The sequence below is a fragment of the Lissotriton vulgaris genome, chromosome 3_1 (assembly GCF_964263255.1).
Source record: "Lissotriton vulgaris chromosome 3_1, aLisVul1.2, whole genome shotgun sequence".
Lineage (NCBI taxonomy): Eukaryota > Metazoa > Chordata > Amphibia > Caudata > Salamandridae > Lissotriton > Lissotriton vulgaris.
Genome location: NC_141689.1, coordinates 1,519,572,608 through 1,519,597,234, shown reverse-complemented (window position 1 = coordinate 1,519,597,234; position 24,627 = coordinate 1,519,572,608).

Genomic DNA, 24,627 nt, shown 5'->3' with positions numbered 1-24,627 from the left:
CCCAAAATGGTCAATATGGATGAAATTTCAACATTTAATCTTTTGACTCTAAATGACTGTTGGATGTGAATTATGAATTTGTCAACTAAAATAAGTGTGTTTAAAGTCATTTCTGTGCCTGAAACGGGTCAAAATTGAAGCTTTTGAGTAAGCAAAACTCTCTAAAAATGGCAATTTTGGTCATTGTGAGGGTTTAAAAAGTGGTTATTCAACATGAGGCACGATCCATTTGACATTTTGAATCATTTTTGGTACAGTCCAAAAAATCAATTTTTCGATGAAAAACGATGACTCGGGACCTGTCGAACGATCCCAAAATGGTCCATAATGATGAAATTTTAACATTTAATCTTTTGACTCTAAATGACTGTTGGATGTGAATTATGAATTTGTCAACTAAAATAAGTGTGTTTAAAGTCATTTCTGTGCCTGAAACGGGTCAAAATTGAAGCTTTTGAGTAAGCAAAACTCTGTAAAAATGGCAATTTTGGTCACTGTGAGGGTTTAAAAAGTGGTAATTCAACATGATGCACGATCCAATTCACATTTTGAATCATTTTTGGTACAGTCCAAAAAAATCAATTTTCGGATGAAAAACGATGACTCCGGACCCGTCGAACGACCCCAAAATGGTCTATAATGATGAAATTTTAACATTTAATCTTTTGACTCTAAATGACTGTTGGATGTGAATTATGACTTTGTCAACTAAAATAAGTGTGTTTAAAGTCATTTCTGTGCCTGAAACGGTCAAAATTGAAGCTTTTGAGTAAGCAAAACTCTGTAAAAATGGCAATTTTGGTCACTGTGAGGGTTTAAACAGTGGTTATTCAACATGAGGCATGATCCAATTGACATTTTGAATCATTTTTGGTACAGTCCAAATAATCAATTTTCGGATGAAAAACGATGACTCCGGACCTGTCGAACGATCCCCAAATGGTCTATAATGATGAAATTTTAACATTTAATCTTTTGACTCTAAATGACTGTTGGATGTGAATTATGACTTTGTCAACTAAAATAAGTGTGTTTAAAGTCATTTCTGCCTGAAACGGGTCAAAATTGAAGCTTTTGAGTAAGCAAAACTCTGTAAAAATGGCAATTTTGGTCACTGTGAGGGTTTAAAAAGTGGTTATTCAACATGAGGCCCGTTCCAATTGACATTTTGAATCATTTTTGGTACAGTCCAAAAAATCAATTTTCGGATGAAAAACGATGACTCCGGACCTGTCGACTGATCTCAAAATGGTCAATATGGATGAAATTTCAACATTTATTCTTTTGACTCTAAATGACTGTTGGATGTGAATTATGACTTTGTCAACTAAAATAAGTGTGTTTAAAGTCATTTCTGTGCCTGAAACGGGTCAAAATTGAAGCTTTTGAGTAAGCAAAACTCTGTAAAAATGGCGATTTTGGTCACTGTGAGGGTTTAAAAAGTGGTTATTCAACATGATGCACGATCCAATTGAAATTTTGAATCATTTTTGGTACAGTCCAAAAAATCAATTTTCGGATGAAAAACGATGACTCCGGACCTGTCGAACGATCCCAAAATAGTCTATAATGATGAAATTTTAACATTTAATCTTTTGACTCTAAATGACTGTTGGATGTGAATTATGACTTTGTCAACTAAAATAAGTGTGTTTAAAGTCATTTCTGTGCCTGAAACGGGTCAAAATTGAAGCTTTTGAGTAAGCAAAACTCTGTAAAAATGGCAATTTTGGTCACTGTGAGGGTTTAAAAAGTGGTTATTCAACATGAGGCACAATCCAATTGACATTTTGAATCATTTTTGGTACAGTCCAAAAAATCAATTTTCGGATGAAAAACGATGACTCCGGACCTGTCGAACGATCCCAAAATGGTCAATATGGATGAAATTTCAACATTTAATCTTTTGACTCTAAATGACTGTTGGATGTGAATTATGAATTTGTCAACTAAAATAAGTGTGTTTAAAGTCATTTCTGTGCCTGAAACGGGTCAAAATTGAAGCTTTTGAGTAAGCAAAACTCTCTAAAAATGGCAATTTTGGTCATTGTGAGGGTTTAAAAAGTGGTTATTCAACATGAGGCACGATCCATTTGACATTTTGAATCATTTTTGGTACAGTCCAAAAAATCAATTTTTCGATGAAAAACGATGACTCGGGACCTGTCGAACGATCCCAAAATGGTCCATAATGATGAAATTTTAACATTTAATCTTTTGACTCTAAATGACTGTTGGATGTGAATTATGAATTTGTCAACTAAAATAAGTGTGTTTAAAGTCATTTCTGTGCCTGAAACGGGTCAAAATTGAAGCTTTTGAGTAAGCAAAACTCTGTAAAAATGGCAATTTTGGTCACTGTGAGGGTTTAAAAAGTGGTAATTCAACATGATGCACGATCCAATTCACATTTTGAATCATTTTTGGTACAGTCCAAAAAAATCAATTTTCGGATGAAAAACGATGACTCCGGACCCGTCGAACGACCCCAAAATGGTCTATAATGATGAAATTTTAACATTTAATCTTTTGACTCTAAATGACTGTTGGATGTGAATTATGACTTTGTCAACTAAAACAAGCGTGTTTAAAGTCATTTCTGTGCCTGAAACGGGTCAAAATTGAAGCTTTTGAGTAAGCAAAACTCTGTAAAAATGGCAATTTTGGTCACTGTGAGGGTTTAAAACGTGGTTATTCAACATGAGGCACGATCCAATTGACATTTTGAATCATTTTTAGTACAGTCCAAAAAATCAATTTTCGGATGAAAAACGATGACTCCGGACCTGTCGAACGATCCCAAAATGGTCTATAATGATGAAATTTTAACATTTAATCTTTTGACTCTAAATGACTGTTGGATGTGAGTTATGAATTTGTCAACTAAAATAAGTGTGTTTAAAGTCATTTCTGTGCCTGAAACGGGTCAAAATTGAAGCTTTTGAGTAAGCAAAACTCTCTAAAAATGGCAATTTTGGTCATTGTGAGGGTTTAAAAAGTGGTTATTCAACATGAGGCACGATCCATTTGACATTTTGAATCATTTTTGGTACAGTCCAAAAAATCAATTTTTCGATGAAAAACGATGACTCGGGACCTGTCGAACGATCCCAAAATGGTCCATAATGATGAAATTTTAACATTTAATCTTTTGACTCTAAATGACTGTTGGATGTGAATTATGACTTTGTCAACTAGAATAAGTGTGTTTAAAGTCATTTCTGTGCCTGAAACGGGTCAAAATGGAAGCTTTTGAGTAAGCAAAACTCTGTAAAAATGGCAATTTTGGTCACTGTGAGGGTTTAAACAGTGGTTATTCAACATGAGGCATGATCCAATTGACATTTTGAATCATTTTTGGTACAGTCCAAAAAATCAATTTTCGGATGAAAAACGATGACTCTGGACCTGTCGAACGATCCCCAAATGGTCTATAATGATGAAATTTTAACATTTAATCTTTTGACTCTAAATGATTGTTGGATGTGAATTATGACTTTGTCAACTAAAATAAGTGTGTTTAAAGTCATTTCTGTGCCTGAAACGGGTCAAAATTGAAGCTTTTGAGTAAGCAAAACTCTGTAAAAATGGCAATTTTGGTCACTGTGAGGGTTTAAACAGTGGTTATTCAACATGAGGCATGATCCAATTGACATTTTGAATCATTTTTGGTACAGTCCAAATAATCAATTTTCGGATGAAAAACGATGACTCCGGACCTGTCGAACGATCCCCAAATGGTCTATAATGATGAAATTTTAACATTTAATCTTTTGACTCTAAATGACTGTTGGATGTGAATTATGACTTTGTCAACTAAAATAAGTGTGTTTAAAGTCATTTCTGTGCCTGAAACGGGTCAAAATTGAAGCTTTTGAGTAAGCAAAACTCTGTAAAAATGGCAATTTTGGTCACTGTGAGGGTTTAAAAAGTGGTTATTCAACATGATGCACGATCCAATTGACATTTTGAATCATTTTTAGTACAGTCCAAAAAATCATTTTTCGGATGAAAAATGATGACTCCGGAACTGTCGAACGATCCCAAAATAGTCTATAATGATGAAATTTTAACATTTAATCTTTTGACTCTAAATGACGGTTGGATGTGAATTATGACTTTGTCAACTAAAATAAGTGTGTTTAAAGTCATTTCTGTGCCTGAAACGGGTCAAAATTGAAGCTTTTGAGTAAGCAAAACTCTGTAAAAATGGCAATTTTGGTCACTGTGAGGGTTTAAACAGTGGTTATTCAACATGAGGCATGATCCAATTGACATTTTGAATCATTTTTGGTACAGTCCAAATAATCAATTTTCGGATGAAAAACGATGACTCCGGACCTGTCGAACGATCCCCAAATGGTCTATAATGATGAAATTTTAACATTTAATCTTTTGACTCTAAATGACTGTTGGATGTGAATTATGACTTTGTCAACTAAAATAAGTGTGTTTAAAGTCATTTCTGCCTGAAACGGGTCAAAATTGAAGCTTTTGAGTAAGCAAAACTCTGTAAAAATGGCAATTTTGGTCACTGTGAGGGTTTAAAAAGTGGTTATTCAACATGAGGCCCGTTCCAATTGACATTTTGAATCATTTTTGGTACAGTCCAAAAAATCAATTTTCGGATGAAAAACGATGACTCCGGACCTGTCGACTGATCTCAAAATGGTCAATATGGATGAAATTTCAACATTTATTCTTTTGACTCTAAATGACTGTTGGATGTGAATTATGACTTTGTCAACTAAAATAAGTGTGTTTAAAGTCATTTCTGTGCCTGAAACGGGTCAAAATTGAAGCTTTTGAGTAAGCAAACCTCTGTAAAAATGGCAATTTTGGTAACTGTGAGGGTTTAAAAAGTGGTTATTCAACATGATGCACGATCCAATTGACATTCTGAATCATTTTTGGTACAGTCCAAAAAATCAATTTTCGGATGAAAAACGATGACTCCGGACCAGTCGAACGATCTCAAAATGGTCAATATGGATGAAATTTCAACATTTATTCTTTTGACTCTAAATGACTGTTGGATGTGAATTATGACTTTGTCAACTAAAATAAGTGTGTTTAAAGTCATTTCTGTGCCTGAAACGGGTCAAAATTGAAGCTTTTGAGTAAGCAAAACTCTGTAAAAATGGCAATTTTGGTCACTGTGAGGGTTTAAAAAGTGGTTATTCAACATGAGGCATGATCCAATTGACATTTTGAATCATTTTTGGTACAGTCCAAAAAATCAATTTTCGGATGAAAAACGATGACTCCGGACCTGTCGAACGTTCCCAAAATGGTCCATAATGATGAAATTTCAACATTTAATCTTTTGACTCTAAATGACTGTTGGATGTAAATTATGACTTTGTCAACTAAAACAAGTGTGTTTAAAGTCATTTCTGTGCCTGAAACGGGTCAAAATTGAAGCTTTTGAGTAAGCAAAACTCTGTAAAAATGGCGATTTTGGTCACTGTGAGGGTTTAAAAAGTGGTTATTCAACATGATGCACGATCCAATTGAAATTTTGAATCATTTTTGGTACAGTCCAAAAAATCAATTTTCGGATGAAAAACGATGACTCCGGACCTGTCGAACGATCCCAAAATAGTCTATAATGATGAAATTTTAACATTTAATCTTTTGACTCTAAATGACTGTTGGATGTGAATTATGACTTTGTCAACTAAAATAAGTGTGTTTAAAGTCATTTCTGTGCCTGAAACGGGTCAAAAATGAAGCTTTTGAGTAAGCAAAACTCTGAAAAAATGGCAATTTTGGTCACTGTGAGGGTTTAAACAGTGGTTATTCAACATGAGGCATGATCCAATTGACATTTTGAATCATTTTTGGTACAGTCCAAATAATCAATTTTCGGATGAAAAACGATGACTCCGGACCTGTCGAACGATCCCCAAATGGTCTATAATGATGAAATTTTAACATTTAATCTTTTGACTCTAAATGACTGTTGGATGTGAATTATGACTTTGTCAACTAAAATAAGTGTGTTTAAAGTCATTTCTGCCTGAAACGGGTCAAAATTGAAGCTTTTGAGTAAGCAAAACTCTCTAAAAATGGCAATTTTGGTCATTGTGAGGGTTTAAAAAGTGGTTATTCAACATGAGGCACGATCCATTTGACATTTTGAATAATTTTTGGTACAGTCCCAAAAATCAATTTTTCGATGAAAAACAATGACTCGGGACCTGTCGAACGATCCCAAAATGGTCCATAATGATGAAATTTTAACATTTAATCTTTTGACTCTAAATGACTGTTGGATGTGAATTATGACTTTGTCAACTAGAATAAGTGTGTTTAAAGTCATTTCTGTGCCTGAAACGGGTCAAAATGGAAGCTTTTGAGTAAGCAAAACTCTGTAAAAATGGCAATTTTGGTCACTGTGAGGGTTTAAACAGTGGTTATTCAACATGAGGCATGATCCAATTGACATTTTGAATCATTTTTGGTACAGTCCAAAAAATCAATTTTCGGATGAAAAACGATGACTCTGGACCTGTCGAACGATCCCCAAATGGTCTATAATGATGAAATTTTAACATTTAATCTTTTGACTCTAAATGATTGTTGGATGTGAATTATGACTTTGTCAACTAAAATAAGTGTGTTTAAAGTCATTTCTGTGCCTGAAACGGGTCAAAATTGAAGCTTTTGAGTAAGCAAAACTCTGTAAAAATGGCAATTTTGGTCACTGTGAGGGTTTAAACAGTGGTTATTCAACATGAGGCATGATCCAATTGACATTTTGAATCATTTTTGGTACAGTCCAAATAATCAATTTTCGGATGAAAAACGATGACTCCGGACCTGTCGAACGATCCCCAAATGGTCTATAATGATGAAATTTTAACATTTAATCTTTTGACTCTAAATGACTGTTGGATGTGAATTATGACTTTGTCAACTAAAATAAGTGTGTTTAAAGTCATTTCTGTGCCTGAAACGGGTCAAAATTGAAGCTTTTGAGTAAGCAAAACTCTGTAAAAATGGCAATTTTGGTCACTGTGAGGGTTTAAAAAGTGGTTATTCAACATGATGCACGATCCAATTGACATTTTGAATCATTTTTAGTACAGTCCAAAAAATCATTTTTCGGATGAAAAATGATGACTCCGGAACTGTCGAACGATCCCAAAATAGTCTATAATGATGAAATTTTAACATTTAATCTTTTGACTCTAAATGACGGTTGGATGTGAATTATGACTTTGTCAACTAAAATAAGTGTGTTTAAAGTCATTTCTGTGCCTGAAACGGGTCAAAATTGAAGCTTTTGAGTAAGCAAAACTCTGTAAAAATGGCAATTTTGGTCACTGTGAGGGTTTAAACAGTGGTTATTCAACATGAGGCATGATCCAATTGACATTTTGAATCATTTTTGGTACAGTCCAAATAATCAATTTTCGGATGAAAAACGATGACTCCGGACCTGTCGAACGATCCCCAAATGGTCTATAATGATGAAATTTTAACATTTAATCTTTTGACTCTAAATGACTGTTGGATGTGAATTATGACTTTGTCAACTAAAATAAGTGTGTTTAAAGTCATTTCTGCCTGAAACGGGTCAAAATTGAAGCTTTTGAGTAAGCAAAACTCTGTAAAAATGGCAATTTTGGTCACTGTGAGGGTTTAAAAAGTGGTTATTCAACATGAGGCCCGTTCCAATTGACATTTTGAATCATTTTTGGTACAGTCCAAAAAATCAATTTTCGGATGAAAAACGATGACTCCGGACCTGTCGACTGATCTCAAAATGGTCAATATGGATGAAATTTCAACATTTATTCTTTTGACTCTAAATGACTGTTGGATGTGAATTATGACTTTGTCAACTAAAATAAGTGTGTTTAAAGTCATTTCTGTGCCTGAAACGGGTCAAAATTGAAGCTTTTGAGTAAGCAAACCTCTGTAAAAATGGCAATTTTGGTAACTGTGAGGGTTTAAAAAGTGGTTATTCAACATGATGCACGATCCAATTGACATTCTGAATCATTTTTGGTACAGTCCAAAAAATCAATTTTCGGATGAAAAACGATGACTCCGGACCAGTCGAACGATCTCAAAATGGTCAATATGGATGAAATTTCAACATTTATTCTTTTGACTCTAAATGACTGTTGGATGTGAATTATGACTTTGTCAACTAAAATAAGTGTGTTTAAAGTCATTTCTGTGCCTGAAACGGGTCAAAATTGAAGCTTTTGAGTAAGCAAAACTCTGTAAAAATGGCAATTTTGGTCACTGTGAGGGTTTAAAAAGTGGTTATTCAACATGAGGCATGATCCAATTGACATTTTGAATCATTTTTGGTACAGTCCAAAAAATCAATTTTCGGATGAAAAACGATGACTCCGGACCTGTCGAACGTTCCCAAAATGGTCCATAATGATGAAATTTCAACATTTAATCTTTTGACTCTAAATGACTGTTGGATGTAAATTATGACTTTGTCAACTAAAACAAGTGTGTTTAAAGTCATTTCTGTGCCTGAAACGGGTCAAAATTGAAGCTTTTGAGTAAGCAAAACTCTGTAAAAATGGCGATTTTGGTCACTGTGAGGGTTTAAAAAGTGGTTATTCAACATGATGCACGATCCAATTGAAATTTTGAATCATTTTTGGTACAGTCCAAAAAATCAATTTTTGGATGAAAAACGATGACTCCGGACCTGTCGAACGATCCCAAAATAGTCTATAATGATGAAATTTTAACATTTAATCTTTTGACTCTAAATGACTGTTGGATGTGAATTATGACTTTGTCAACTAAAATAAGTGTGTTTAAAGTCATTTCTGTGCCTGAAACGGGTCAAAAATGAAGCTTTTGAGTAAGCAAAACTCTGAAAAAATGGCAATTTTGGTCACTGTGAGGGTTTAAACAGTGGTTATTCAACATGAGGCATGATCCAATTGACATTTTGAATCATTTTTGGTACAGTCCAAATAATCAATTTTCGGATGAAAAACGATGACTCCGGACCTGTCGAACGATCCCCAAATGGTCTATAATGATGAAATTTTAACATTTAATCTTTTGACTCTAAATGACTGTTGGATGTGAATTATGACTTTGTCAACTAAAATAAGTGTGTTTAAAGTCATTTCTGCCTGAAACGGGTCAAAATTGAAGCTTTTGAGTAAGCAAAACTCTCTAAAAATGGCAATTTTGGTCATTGTGAGGGTTTAAAAAGTGGTTATTCAACATGAGGCACGATCCATTTGACATTTTGAATCATTTTTGGTACAGTCCCAAAAATCAATTTTTCGATGAAAAACAATGACTCGGGACCTGTCGAACGATCCCAAAATGGTCCATAATGATGAAATTTTAACATTTAATCTTTTGACTCTAAATGACTGTTGGATGTGAATTATGACTTTGTCAACTAGAATAAGTGTGTTTAAAGTCATTTCTGTGCCTGAAACGGGTCAAAATGGAAGCTTTTGAGTAAGCAAAACTCTGTAAAAATGGCAATTTTGGTCACTGTGAGGGTTTAAACAGTGGTTATTCAACATGAGGCATGATCCAATTGACATTTTGAATCATTTTTGGTACAGTCCAAAAAATCAATTTTCGGATGAAAAACGATGACTCCGGACCTGTCGAACGATCCCCAAATGGTTTATAATGATGAAATTTTAACATTTAATCTTTTGACTCTAAATGATTGTTGGATGTGAATTATGACTTTGTCAACTAAAATAAGTGTGTTTAAAGTCATTTCTGTGCCTGAAACGGGTCAAAATTGAAGCTTTTGAGTAAGCAAAACTCTGTAAAAATGGCAATTTTGGTCACTGTGAGGGTTTAAACAGTGGTTATTCAACATGAGGCATGATCCAATTGACATTTTGAATCATTTTTGGTACAGTCCAAATAATCAATTTTCGGATGAAAAACGATGACTCCGGACCTGTCGAACGATCCCCAAATGGTCTATAATGATGAAATTTTAACATTTAATCTTTTGACTCTAAATGACTGTTGGATGTGAATTATGACTTTGTCAACTAAAATAAGTGTGTTTAAAGTCATTTCTGTGCCTGAAACGGGTCAAAATTGAAGCTTTTGAGTAAGCAAAATTCTGTAAAAATGGCAATTTTGGTCACTGTGAGGGTTTAAAAAGTGGTTATTCAACATGATGCACGATCCAATTGACATTTTGAATCATTTTTGGTACAGTCCAAAAAATTAATTTTCGGATGAAAAACGATGACTTCGGAACTTTCGAACGATCCCAAAATAGTCTATAATGATGAAATTTTAACATTTAATCTTTTGACTCTAAATGACTGTTGGATGTGAATTATGACTTTGTCAACTAAAATAAGTGTGTTTAAAGTCATTTCTGTGCCTGAAACGGGTCAAAATTGAAGCTTTTGAGTAAGCAAAACTCTGTAAAAATGGCAATTTTGGTCACTGTGAGGGTTTAAACAGTGGTTATTCAACATGAGGCATGATCCAATTGACATTTTGAATCATTTTTGGTACAGTCCAAATAATCAATTTTCGGATGAAAAACGATGACTCCGGACCTGTCGAACGATCCCCAAATGGTCTATAATGATGAAATTTTAACATTTAATCTTTTGACTCTAAATGACTGTTGGATGTGAATTATGACTTTGTCAACTAAAATAAGTGTGTTTAAAGTCATTTCTGCCTGAAACGGGTCAAAATTGAAGCTTTTGAGTAAGCAAAACTCTGTAAAAATGGCAATTTTGGTCACTGTGAGGGTTTAAAAAGTGGTTATTCAACATGAGGCCCGTTCCAATTGACATTTTGAATCATTTTTGGTACAGTCCAAAAAATCAATTTTCGGATGAAAAACGATGACTCCGGACCTGTCGACTGATCTCAAAATGGTCAATATGGATGAAATTTCAACATTTATTCTTTTGACTCTAAATGACTGTTGGATGTGAATTATGACTTTGTCAACTAAAATAAGTGTGTTTAAAGTCATTTCTGTGCCTGAAACGGGTCAAAATTGAAGCTTTTGAGTAAGCAAAACTCTGTAAAAATGGCAATTTTGGTAACTGTGAGGGTTTAAAAAGTGGTTATTCAACATGATGCACGATCCAATTGACATTCTGAATCATTTTTGGTGCAGTCCAAAAAATCAATTTTCGGATGAAAAACGATGACTCCGGACCTGTCGAACGATCTCAAAATGGTCAATATGGATGAAATTTCAACATTTATTCTTTTGACTCTAAATGACTGTTGGATGTGAATTATGACTTTGTCAACTAAAATAAGTGTGTTTAAAGTCATTTCTGTGCCTGAAACGGGTCAAAATTGAAGCTTTTGAGTAAGCAAAACTCTGTAAAAATGGCAATTTTGGTCACTGTGAGGGTTTAAAAAGTGGTTATTCAACATGAGGCACAATCCAATTGACATTTTGAATCATTTTTGGTACAGTCCAAAAAATCAATTTTCGGATGAAAAACGATGACTCCGGACCTGTCGAACGATCCCAAAATGGTCAATATGGATGAAATTTCAACATTTAATCTTTTGACTCTAAATGACTGTTGGATGTGAATTATGAATTTGTCAACTAAAATAAGTGTGTTTAAAGTCATTTCTGTGCCTGAAACGGGTCAAAATTGAAGCTTTTGAGTAAGCAAAACTCTCTAAAAATGGCAATTTTGGTCATTGTGAGGGTTTAAAAAGTGGTTATTCAACATGAGGCACGATCCATTTGACATTTTGAATCATTTTTGGTACAGTCCAAAAAATCAATTTTTCGATGAAAAACGATGACTCGGGACCTGTCGAACGATCCCAAAATGGTCCATAATGATGAAATTTTAACATTTAATCTTTTGACTCTAAATGACTGTTGGATGTGAATTATGAATTTGTCAACTAAAATAAGTGTGTTTAAAGTCATTTCTGTGCCTGAAACGGGTCAAAATTGAAGCTTTTGAGTAAGCAAAACTCTGTAAAAATGGCAATTTTGGTCACTGTGAGGGTTTAAAAAGTGGTAATTCAACATGATGCACGATCCAATTGACATTTTGAATCATTTTTGGTACAGTCCAAAAAAATCAATTTTCGGATGAAAAACGATGACTCCGGACCCGTCGAACGACCCCAAAATGGTCTATAATGATGAAATTTTAACATTTAATCTTTTGACTCTAAATGACTGTTGGATGTGAATTATGACTTTGTCAACTAAAACAAGCGTGTTTAAAGTCATTTCTGTGCCTGAAACGGGTCAAAATTGAAGCTTTTGAGTAAGCAAAACTCTGTAAAAATGGCAATTTTGGTCACTGTGAGGGTTTAAAACGTGGTTATTCAACATGAGGCACGATCCAATTGACATTTTGAATCATTTTTAGTACAGTCCAAAAAATCAATTTTCGGATGAAAAACGATGACTCCGGACCTGTCGAACGATCCCAAAATGGTCTATAATGATGAAATTTTAACATTTAATCTTTTGACTCTAAATGACTGTTGGATGTGAGTTATGAATTTGTCAACTAAAATAAGTGTGTTTAAAGTCATTTCTGTGCCTGAAACGGGTCAAAATTGAAGCTTTTGAGTAAGCAAAACTCTCTAAAAATGGCAATTTTGGTCATTGTGAGGGTTTAAAAAGTGGTTATTCAACATGAGGCACGATCCATTTGACATTTTGAATCATTTTTGGTACAGTCCAAAAAATCAATTTTTCGATGAAAAACGATGACTCGGGACCTGTCGAACGATCCCAAAATGGTCCATAATGATGAAATTTTAACATTTAATCTTTTGACTCTAAATGACTGTTGGATGTGAATTATGACTTTGTCAACTAGAATAAGTGTGTTTAAAGTCATTTCTGTGCCTGAAACGGGTCAAAATGGAAGCTTTTGAGTAAGCAAAACTCTGTAAAAATGGCAATTTTGGTCACTGTGAGGGTTTAAACAGTGGTTATTCAACATGAGGCATGATCCAATTGACATTTTGAATCATTTTTGGTACAGTCCAAAAAATCAATTTTCGGATGAAAAACGATGACTCCGGACCTGTCGAACGATCCCCAAATGGTCTATAATGATGAAATTTTAACATTTAATCTTTTGACTCTAAATGATTGTTGGATGTGAATTATGACTTTGTCAACTAAAATAAGTGTGTTTAAAGTCATTTCTGTGCCTGAAACGGGTCAAAATTGAAGCTTTTGAGTAAGCAAAACTCTGTAAAAATGGCAATTTTGGTCACTGTGAGGGTTTAAACAGTGGTTATTCAACATGAGGCATGATCCAATTGACATTTTGAATCATTTTTGGTACAGTCCAAATAATCAATTTTCGGATGAAAAACGATGACTCCGGACCTGTCGAACGATCCCCAAATGGTCTATAATGATGAAATTTTAACATTTAATCTTTTGACTCTAAATGACTGTTGGATGTGAATTATGACTTTGTCAACTAAAATAAGTGTGTTTAAAGTCATTTCTGTGCCTGAAACGGGTCAAAATTGAAGCTTTTGAGTAAGCAAAACTCTGTAAAAATGGCGATTTTGGTCACTGTGAGGGTTTAAAAAGTGGTTATTCAACATGATGCACGATCCAATTGAAATTTTGAATCATTTTTGGTACAGTCCAAAAAATCAATTTTCGGATGAAAAACGATGACTCCGGACCTGTCGAACCATCCCAAAATAGTCTATAATGATGAAATTTTAACATTTAATCTTTGGACTCTAAATGACTGTTGGATGTGAATTATGACTTTGTCAACTAAAATAAGTGTGTTTAAAGTCATTTCTGTGCCTGAAACGGGTCAAAAATGAAGCTTTTGAGTAAGCAAAACTCTGAAAAAATGGCAATTTTGGTCACTGTGAGGGTTTAAACAGTGGTTATTCAACATGAGGCATGATCCAATTGACATTTTGAATCATTTTTGGTACAGTCCAAATAATCAATTTTCGGATGAAAAACGATGACTCCGGACCTGTCGAACGATCCCGAAATGGTCTATAATGATGAAATTTTAACATTTAATCTTTTGACTCTAAATGACTGTTGGATGTGAATTATGACTTTGTCAACTAAAATAAGTGTGTTTAAAGTCATTTCTGCCTGAAACGGGTCAAAATTGAAGCTTTTGAGTAAGCAAAACTCTCTAAAAATGGCAATTTTGGTCATTGTGAGGGTTTAAAAAGTGGTTATTCAACATGAGGCACGATCCATTTGACATTTTGAATCATTTTTGGTACAGTCCAAAAAATCAATTTTCGGATGAAAAACGATAACTCCGGACCTGTCGAACGATCCCAAAATAGTCTATAATGATGAAATTTTAACATTTAATCTTTTGACTCTAAATGACTGTTGGATGTGAATTATGACTTTGTCAACTAAAATAAGTGTGTTTAAAGTCATTTCTGTGCCTGAAACGGGTCAAAATTGAAGCTTTTGAGTAAGCAAAACTCTGTAAAAATGGCAATTTTGGTCACTGTGAGGGTTTAAACAGTGGTTATTCAACATGAGGCATGATCCAATTGACATTTTGAATCATTTTTGGTACAGTCCAAATAATCAATTTTCGGATGAAAAACGATGACTCCGGACCTGTCGAACGATCCCCAAATGGTCTATAATGATGAAATTTTAACATTTAATCTTTTGACTCTAAATGACTGTTGGATGTGAATTATGACTTTGTCAACTAAAATAAGTGTGTTTAAAGTCATTTCTGCCTGAAACGGGTCAAAATTGAAGCTTTTGAGTAAGCAAAACTCTGTAAAAATGGCAATTTTGGTCACTGTGAGGGTTTAAAAAGTGGTTATTCAACATGAGGCCCGTTCCAATTGACATTTTGAATCATTTTTGGTACAGTCCAAAAAATCAATTTTCGGATGAAAAACGATGACTCCGGACCTGTCGACTGATCTCAAAATGGTCAATATGGATGAAATTTCAACATTTATTCTTTTGACTCTAAATGACTGTTGGATGTGAATTATGACTTTGTCAACTAAAATAAGTGTGTTTAAAGTCATTTCTGTGCCTGAAACGGGTCAAAATTGAAGCTTTTGAGTAAGCAAAACTCTGTAAAAATGGCAATTTTGGTAACTGTGAGGGTTTAAAAAGTGGTTATTCAACATGATGCACGATCCAATTGACATTCTGAATCATTTTTGGTACAGTCCAAAAAATCAATTTTCGGATGAAAAACGATGACTCCGGACCTGTCGAACGATCTCAAAATGGTCAATATGGATGAAATTTCAACATTTATTCTTTTGACTCTAAATGACTGTTGGATGTGAATTATGACTTTTTCAACTAAAATAAGTGTGTTTAAAGTCATTTCTGTGCCTGAAACGGGTCAAAATTGAAGCTTTTGAGTAAGCAAAACTCTGTAAAAATGGCAATTTTGGTCACTGTGAGGGTTTAAAAAGTGGTTATTCAACATGATGCACGATCCAATTGAAATTTTAAATCATTTTTGGTACAGTCCAAAAAATCAATTTTCGGATGAAAAACGATGACTCCGGACCTGTCGAACGATCCCAAAATAGTCTATAATGATGAAATTTTAACATTTAATCTTTTGACTCTAAATGACTGTTGGATGTGAATTATGACTTTGTCAACTAAAATAAGTGTGTTTAAAGTCATTTCTGTGCCTGAAACGGGTCAAAATTGAAGCTTTTGAGTAAGCAAAACTCTGTAAAAATGGCAATTTTGGTCACTGTGAGGGTTTAAAAAGTGGTTATTCAACATGAGGCACAATCCAATTGACATTTTGAATCATTTTTGGTACAGTCCAAAAAATCAATTTTCGGATGAAAAACGATGACTCCGGACCTGTCGAACGATCCCAAAATGGTCAATATGGATGAAATTTCAACATTTAATCTTTTGACTCTAAATGACTGTTGGATGTGAATTATGAATTTGTCAACTAAAATAAGTGTGTTTAAAGTCATTTCTGTGCCTGAAACGGGTCAAAATTGAAGCTTTTGAGTAAGCAAAACTCTCTAAAAATGGCAATTTTGGTCATTGTGAGGGTTTAAAAAGTGGTTATTCAACATGAGGCACGATCCATTTGACATTTTGAATCATTTTTGGTACAGTCCAAAAAATCCATTTTTCGATGAAAAACGATGACTCGGGACCTGTCGAACGATGCCAAAATGGTCCATAATGATGAAATTTTAACATTTAATCTTTTGACTCTAAATGACTGTTGGATGTGAATTATGACTTTGTCAACTAAAATAAGTGTGTTTAAAGTCATTTCTGTGCCTGAAACGGGTCAAAATTGAAGCTTTTGAGTAAGCAAAACTCTGTAAAAATGGCAATTTTGGTCACTGTGAGGGTTTAAACAGTGGTTATTCAACATGAGGCATGATCCAATTGACATTTTGAATCATTTTTGGTACAGTCCAAATAATCAATTTTCGGATGAAAAACGATGACTCCGGACCTGTCGAACGATCCCCAAATGGTCTATAATGATGAAATTTTAACATTTAATCTTTTGACTCTAAATGACTGTTGGATGTGAATTATGACTTTGTCAACTAAAATAAGTGTGTTTAAAGTCATTTCTGTGCCTGAAACGGGTCAAAATTGAAGCTTTTGAGTAAGCAAAACTCTGTAAAAATGGCGATTTTGGTCACTGTGAGGGTTTAAAAAGTGGTTATTCAACATGATGCACGATCCAATTGAAATTTTGAATCATTTTTGGTACAGTCCAAAAAATCAATTTTCGGATGAAAAACGATGACTCCGGACCTGTCGAACCATCCCAAAATAGTCTATAATGATGAAATTTTAACATTTAATCTTTGGACTCTAAATGACTGTTGGATGTGAATTATGACTTTGTCAACTAAAATAAGTGTGTTTAAAGTCATTTCTGTGCCTGAAACGGGTCAAAAATGAAGCTTTTGAGTAAGCAAAACTCTGAAAAAATGGCAATTTTGGTCACTGTGAGGGTTTAAACAGTGGTTATTCAACATGAGGCATGATCCAATTGACATTTTGAATCATTTTTGGTACAGTCCAAATAATCAATTTTCGGATGAAAAACGATGACTCCGGACCTGTCGAACGATCCCGAAATGGTCTATAATGATGAAATTTTAACATTTAATCTTTTGACTCTAAATGACTGTTGGATGTGAATTATGACTTTGTCAACTAAAATAAGTGTGTTTAAAGTCATTTCTGCCTGAAACGGGTCAAAATTGAAGCTTTTGAGTAAGCAAAACTCTCTAAAAATGGCAATTTTGGTCATTGTGAGGGTTTAAAAAGTGGTTATTCAACATGAGGCACGATCCATTTGACATTTTGAATCATTTTTGGTACAGTCCAAAAAATCAATTTTCGGATGAAAAACGATAACTCCGGACCTGTCGAACGATCCCAAAATAGTCTATAATGATGAAATTTTAACATTTAATCTTTTGACTCTAAATGACTGTTGGATGTGAATTATGACTTTGTCAACTAAAATAAGTGTGTTTAAAGTCATTTCTGTGCCTGAAACGGGTCAAAATTGAAGCTTTTGAGTAAGCAAAACTCTGTAAAAATGGCAATTTTGGTCACTGTGAGGGTTTAAACAGTGGTTATTCAACATGAGGCATGATCCAATTGACATTTTGAATCATTTTTGGTACAGTCCAAATAATCAATTTTCGGATGAAAAACGATGACTCCGGACCTGTCGAACGATCCCCAAATGGTCTATAATGATGAAATTTTAACATTTAATCTTTTGACTCTAAATGACTGTTGGATGTGAATTATGACTTTGTCAACTAAAATAAGTGTGTTTAAAGTCATTTCTGCCTGAAACGGGTCAAAATTGAAGCTTTTGAGTAAGCAAAACTCTGTAAAAATGGCAATTTTGGTCACTGTGAGGGTTTAAAAAGTGGTTATTCAACATGAGGCCCGTTCCAATTGACATTTTGAATCATTTTTGGTACAGTCCAAAAAATCAATTTTCGGATGAAAAACGATGACTCCGGACCTGTCGACTGATCTCAAAATGGTCAATATGGATGAAATTTCAACATTTATTCTTTTGACTCTAAATGACTGTTGGATGTGAATTATGACTTTGTCAACTAAAATAAGTGTGTTTAAAGTCATTTCTGTGCCTGAAACGGGTCAAAATTGAAGCTTTTGAGTAAGCAAAACTCTGTAAAAATGGCAATTTTGGTAACTGTGAGGGTTTAAAAAGTGGTTATTCAACATGATGCACGATCCAATTGACATTCTGAATCATTTTTGGTACAGTCCAAAAAATCAATTTTCGGATGAAAAACGATGACTCCGGACCTGTCGAACGATCTCAAAATGGTCAATATGGATGAAATTTCAACATTTATTCTTTTGACTCTAAATGACTGTTGGATGTGAATTATGACTTTGTCAACTAAAATAAGTGTGTTTAAAGTCATTTCTGTGCCTGAAACGGGTCAAAATTGAAGCTTTTGAGTAAGCAAAACTCTGTAAAAATGGCAATTTTGGTCACTGTGAGGGTTTAAAAAGTGGTTATTCAACATGAGGCACAATCCAATTGACATTTTGAATCATTTTTGGTACAGTCCAAAAAATCAATTTTCGGATGAAAAACGATGACTCCGGACCTGTCGAACGATCCCAAAATGGTCAATATGGATGAAATTTTAACATTTAATCTTTTGACTCTAAATGACTGTTGGATGTGAATTATGAATTTGTCAACTAAAATAAGTGTGTTTAAAGTCATTTCTGTGCCTGAAACGGGTCAAAATTGAAGCTTTTGAGTAAGCAAAACTCTCTAAAAATGGCAATTTTGGTCACTGTGAGGGTTTAAAAAGTGGTTATTCAACATGAGGCACAATCCAATTGACATTTTGAATCATTTTTGGTACAGTCCAAAAAATCAATTTTCGGATGAAAAACGATGACTCCGGACCTGTCGAACGATCCCAAAATGGTCAATATGGATGAAATTTCAACATTTAATCTTTTGACTCTAAATGACTGTTGGATGTGAATTATGAATTTGTCAACTAAAATAAGTGTGTTTAAAGTCATTTCTGTGCCTGAAACGGGTCAAAATTGAAGCTTTTGAGTAAGCAAAACTCTCTAAAAATGGCAATTTTGGTCATTGTGAGGGTTTAAAAAGTGGTTATTCAACATGAGGCACGATCCATTTGACATTTTGAATCATTTTTGGTACAGTCCAAAAAATCCATTTTTCGATGAAAAACGATGACTCGGGACCTGTCGAACGATCCCAAAATGGTCCATAATGATGAAATTTTAACATTTAATCTTTTGACTCTAAATGACTGTTGGATGTGAATTATGACTTTGTCAACTAGAATAAGTGTGTTTAAAGTCATTTCTGTGCCTGAAACGGGTCAAAATGGAAGCTTTTGAGTAAGCAAAACTCTGTAAAAATGGCAATTTTGGTCACTGTGAGGGTTTAAACAGTGGTTATTCAACATGAGGCATGATCCAATTGACATTTTGAATCATTTTTGGTACAGTCCAAAAAATCAATTTTCGGATGAAAAACGATGACTCCGGACCTGTCGAACGATCCCCAAATGGTCTATAATGATGACATTTTAACATTTAATCTTTTGACTCTAAATGATTGTTGGATGTGAATTATGACTTTGTCAACTAAAATAAGTGTGTTTAAAGTCATTTCTGTGCCTGAAACGGGTCAAAATTGAAGCTTTTGAGTAAGCAAAACTCTGTAAAAATGGCAATTTTGGTCACTGTGAGGGTTTAAAAAGTGGTTATTCAACATGAGGCACAATCCAATTGACATTTTGAATCATTTTTGGTACAGTCCAAAAAATCAATTTTCGGATGAAAAACGATGACTCCGGACCTGTCGAACGATCCCAAAATGGTCAATATGGATGAAATTTCAACATTTAATCTTTTGACTCTAAATGACTGTTGGATGTGAATTATGAATTTGTCAACTAAAATAAGTGTGTTTAAAGTCATTTCTGTGCCTGAAACGGGTCAAAATTGAAGCTTTTGAGTAAGCAAAACTCTCTAAAAATGGCAATTTTGGTCATTGTGAGGGTTTAAAAAGTGGTTATTCAACATGAGGCACGATCCATTTGACATTTTGAATCATTTTTGGTACAGTCCAAAAAATCCATTTTTCGATGAAAAACGATGACTCGGGACCTGTCGAACGATGCCAAAATGGTCCATAATGATGAAATTTTAACATTTAATCTTTTGACTCTAAATGACTGTTGGATGTGAATTATGACTTTGTCAACTAAAATAAGTGTGTTTAAAGTCATTTCTGTGCCTGAAACGGGTCAAAATTGAAGCTTTTGAGTAAGCAAAACTCTGTAAAAATGGCAATTTTGGTCACTGTGAGGGTTTAAACAGTGGTTATTCAACATGAGGCATGATCCAATTGACATTTTGAATCATTTTTGGTACAGTCCAAATAATCAATTTTCGGATGAAAAACGATGACTCCGGACCTGTCGAACGATCCCCAAATGGTCTATAATGATGAAATTTTAACATTTAATCTTTTGACTCTAAATGACTGTTGGATGTGAATTATGACTTTGTCAACTAAAATAAGTGTGTTTAAAGTCATTTCTGTGCCTGAAACGGGTCAAAATTGAAGCTTTTGAGTAAGCAAAACTCTGTAAAAATGGCGATTTTGGTCACTGTGAGGGTTTAAAAAGTGGTTATTCAACATGATGCACGATCCAATTGAAATTTTGAATCATTTTTGGTACAGTCCAAAAAATCAATTTTCGGATGAAAAACGATGACTCCGGACCTGTCGAACCATCCCAAAATAGTCTATAATGATGAAATTTTAACATTTAATCTTTGGACTCTAAATGACTGTTGGATGTGAATTATGACTTTGTCAACTAAAATAAGTGTGTTTAAAGTCATTTCTGTGCCTGAAACGGGTCAAAAATGAAGCTTTTGAGTAAGCAAAACTCTGAAAAAATGGCAATTTTGGTCACTGTGAGGGTTTAAACAGTGGTTATTCAACATGAGGCATGATCCAATTGACATTTTGAATCATTTTTGGTACAGTCCAAATAATCAATTTTCGGATGAAAAACGATGACTCCGGACCTGTCGAACGATCCCGAAATGGTCTATAATGATGAAATTTTAACATTTAATCTTTTGACTCTAAATGACTGTTGGATGTGAATTATGACTTTGTCAACTAAAATAAGTGTGTTTAAAGTCATTTCTGCCTGAAACGGGTCAAAATTGAAGCTTTTGAGTAAGCAAAACTCTCTAAAAATGGCAATTTTGGTCATTGTGAGGGTTTAAAAAGTGGTTATTCAACATGAGGCACGATCCATTTGACATTTTGAATCATTTTTGGTACAGTCCAAAAAATCAATTTTCGGATGAAAAACGATAACTCCGGACCTGTCGAACGATCCCAAAATAGTCTATAATGATGAAATTTTAACATTTAATCTTTTGACTCTAAATGACTGTTGGATGTGAATTATGACTTTGTCAACTAAAATAAGTGTGTTTAAAGTCATTTCTGTGCCTGAAACGGGTCAAAATTGAAGCTTTTGAGTAAGCAAAACTCTGTAAAAATGGCAATTTTGGTCACTGTGAGGGTTTAAACAGTGGTTATTCAACATGAGGCATGATCCAATTGACATTTTGAATCATTTTTGGTACAGTCCAAATAATCAATTTTCGGATGAAAAACGATGACTCCGGACCTGTCGAACGATCCCCAAATGGTCTATAATGATGAAATTTTAACATTTAATCTTTTGACTCTAAATGACTGTTGGATGTGAATTATGACTTTGTCAACTAAAATAAGTGTGTTTAAAGTCATTTCTGCCTGAAACGGGTCAAAATTGAAGCTTTTGAGTAAGCAAAACTCTGTAAAAATGGCAATTTTGGTCACTGTGAGGGTTTAAAAAGTGGTTATTCAACATGAGGCCCGTTCCAATTGACATTTTGAATCATTTTTGGTACAGTCCAAAAAATCAATTTTCGGATGAAAAACGATGACTCCGGACCTGTCGACTGATCTCAAAATGGTCAATATGGATGAAATTTCAACATTTATTCTTTTGACTCTAAATGACTGTTGGATGTGAATTATGACTTTGTCAACTAAAATAAGTGTGTTTAAAGTCATTTCTGTGCCTGAAACGGGTCAAAATTGAAGCTTTTGAGTAAGCAAAACTCTGTAAAAATGGCAATTTTGGTAACTGTGAGGGTTTAAAAAGTGGTTATTCAACATGATGCACGATCCAATTGACATTCTGAATCATTTTTGGTACAGTCCAAAAAATCAATTTTCGGATGAAAAACGATGACTCCGGACCTGTCGAACGATCTCAAAATGGTCAATATGGATGAAATTTCAACATTTATTCTTTTGACTCTAAATGACTGTTGGATGTGAATTATGACTTTGTCAACTAAAATAAGTGTGTTTAAAGTCATTTCTGTGCCTGAAACGGGTCAAAATTGAAGCTTTTGAGTAAGCAAAACTCTGTAAAAATGGCAATTTTGGTCACTGTGAGGGTTTAAAAAGTGGTTATTCAACATGAGGCACAATCCAATTGACATTTTGAATCATTTTTGGTACAGTCCAAAAAATCAATTTTCGGATGAAAAACGATGACTCCGGACCTGTCGAACGATCCCAAAATGGTCAATATGGATGAAATTTTAACATTTAATCTTTTGACTCTAAATGACTGTTGGATGTGAATTATGAATTTGTCAACTAAAATAAGTGTGTTTAAAGTCATTTCTGTGCCTGAAACGGGTCAAAATTGAAGCTTTTGAGTAAGCAAAACTCTCTAAAAATGGCAATTTTGGTCACTGTGAGGGTTTAAAAAGTGGTTATTCAACATGAGGCACAATCCAATTGACATTTTGAATCATTTTTGGTACAGTCCAAAAAATCAATTTTCGGATGAAAAACGATGACTCCGGACCTGTCGAACGATCCCAAAATGGTCAATATGGATGAAATTTCAACATTTAATCTTTTGACTCTAAATGACTGTTGGATGTGAATTATGAATTTGTCAACTAAAATAAGTGTGTTTAAAGTCATTTCTGTGCCTGAAACGGGTCAAAATTGAAGCTTTTGAGTAAGCAAAACTCTCTAAAAATGGCAATTTTGGTCATTGTGAGGGTTTAAAAAGTGGTTATTCAACATGAGGCACGATCCATTTGACATTTTGAATCATTTTTGGTACAGTCCAAAAAATCCATTTTTCGATGAAAAACGATGACTCGGGACCTGTCGAACGATCCCAAAATGGTCCATAATGATGAAATTTTAACATTTAATCTTTTGACTCTAAATGACTGTTGGATGTGAATTATGACTTTGTCAACTAGAATAAGTGTGTTTAAAGTCATTTCTGTGCCTGAAACGGGTCAAAATGGAAGCTTTTGAGTAAGCAAAACTCTGTAAAAATGGCAATTTTGGTCACTGTGAGGGTTTAAACAGTGGTTATTCAACATGAGGCATGATCCAATTGACATTTTGAATCATTTTTGGTACAGTCCAAAAAATCAATTTTCGGATGAAAAACGATGACTCCGGACCTGTCGAACGATCCCCAAATGGTCTATAATGATGACATTTTAACATTTAATCTTTTGACTCTAAATGATTGTTGGATGTGAATTATGACTTTGTCAACTAAAATAAGTGTGTTTAAAGTCATTTCTGTGCCTGAAACGGGTCAAAATTGAAGCTTTTGAGTAAGCAAAACTCTGTAAAAATGGCAATTTTGGTCACTGTGAGGGTTTAAACAGTGGTTATTCAACATGAGGCATGATCCAATTGACATTTTGAATCATTTTTGGTACAGTCCAAATAATCAATTTTCGGATGAAAAACGATGACTCCGGACCTGTCGAACGATCCCCAAATGGTCTATAATGATGAAATTTTAACATTTAATCTTTTGACTCTAAATGACTGTTGGATGTGAATTATGACTTTGTCAACTAAAATAAGTGTGTTTAAAGTCATTTCTGTGCCTGAAACGGGTCAAAATTGAAGCTTTTGAGTAAGCAAAACTCTGTAAAAATGGCAATTTTGGTCACTGTGAGGGTTTAAAAAGTGGTTATTCAACATGATGCACGATCCAATTGACATTTTGAATCATTTTTGGTACAGTCCAAAAAATAAATTTTCGGATGAAAAACGATGACTCCGGAACTGTCGAACGATCCCAAAATAGTCTATAATGATGAAATTTTAACATTTAATCTTTTGACTCTAAATGACTGTTGGATGTGAATTATGACTTTGTCAACTAAAATAAGTGTGTTTAAAGTCATTTCTGTGCCTGAAACGGGTCAAAATTGAAGCTTTTGAGTAAGCAAAACTCTGTAAAAATGGCAATTTTGGTCACTGTGAGGGTTTAAACAGTGGTTATTCAACATGAGGCATGATCCAATTGACATTTTGAATCATTTTTGGTACAGTCCAAATAATCAATTTTCGGATGAAAAACGATGACTCCGGACCTGTCGAACGATCCCCAAATGGTCTATAATGATGAAATTTTAACATTTAATCTTTTGACTCTAAATGACTGTTGGATGTGAATTATGACTTT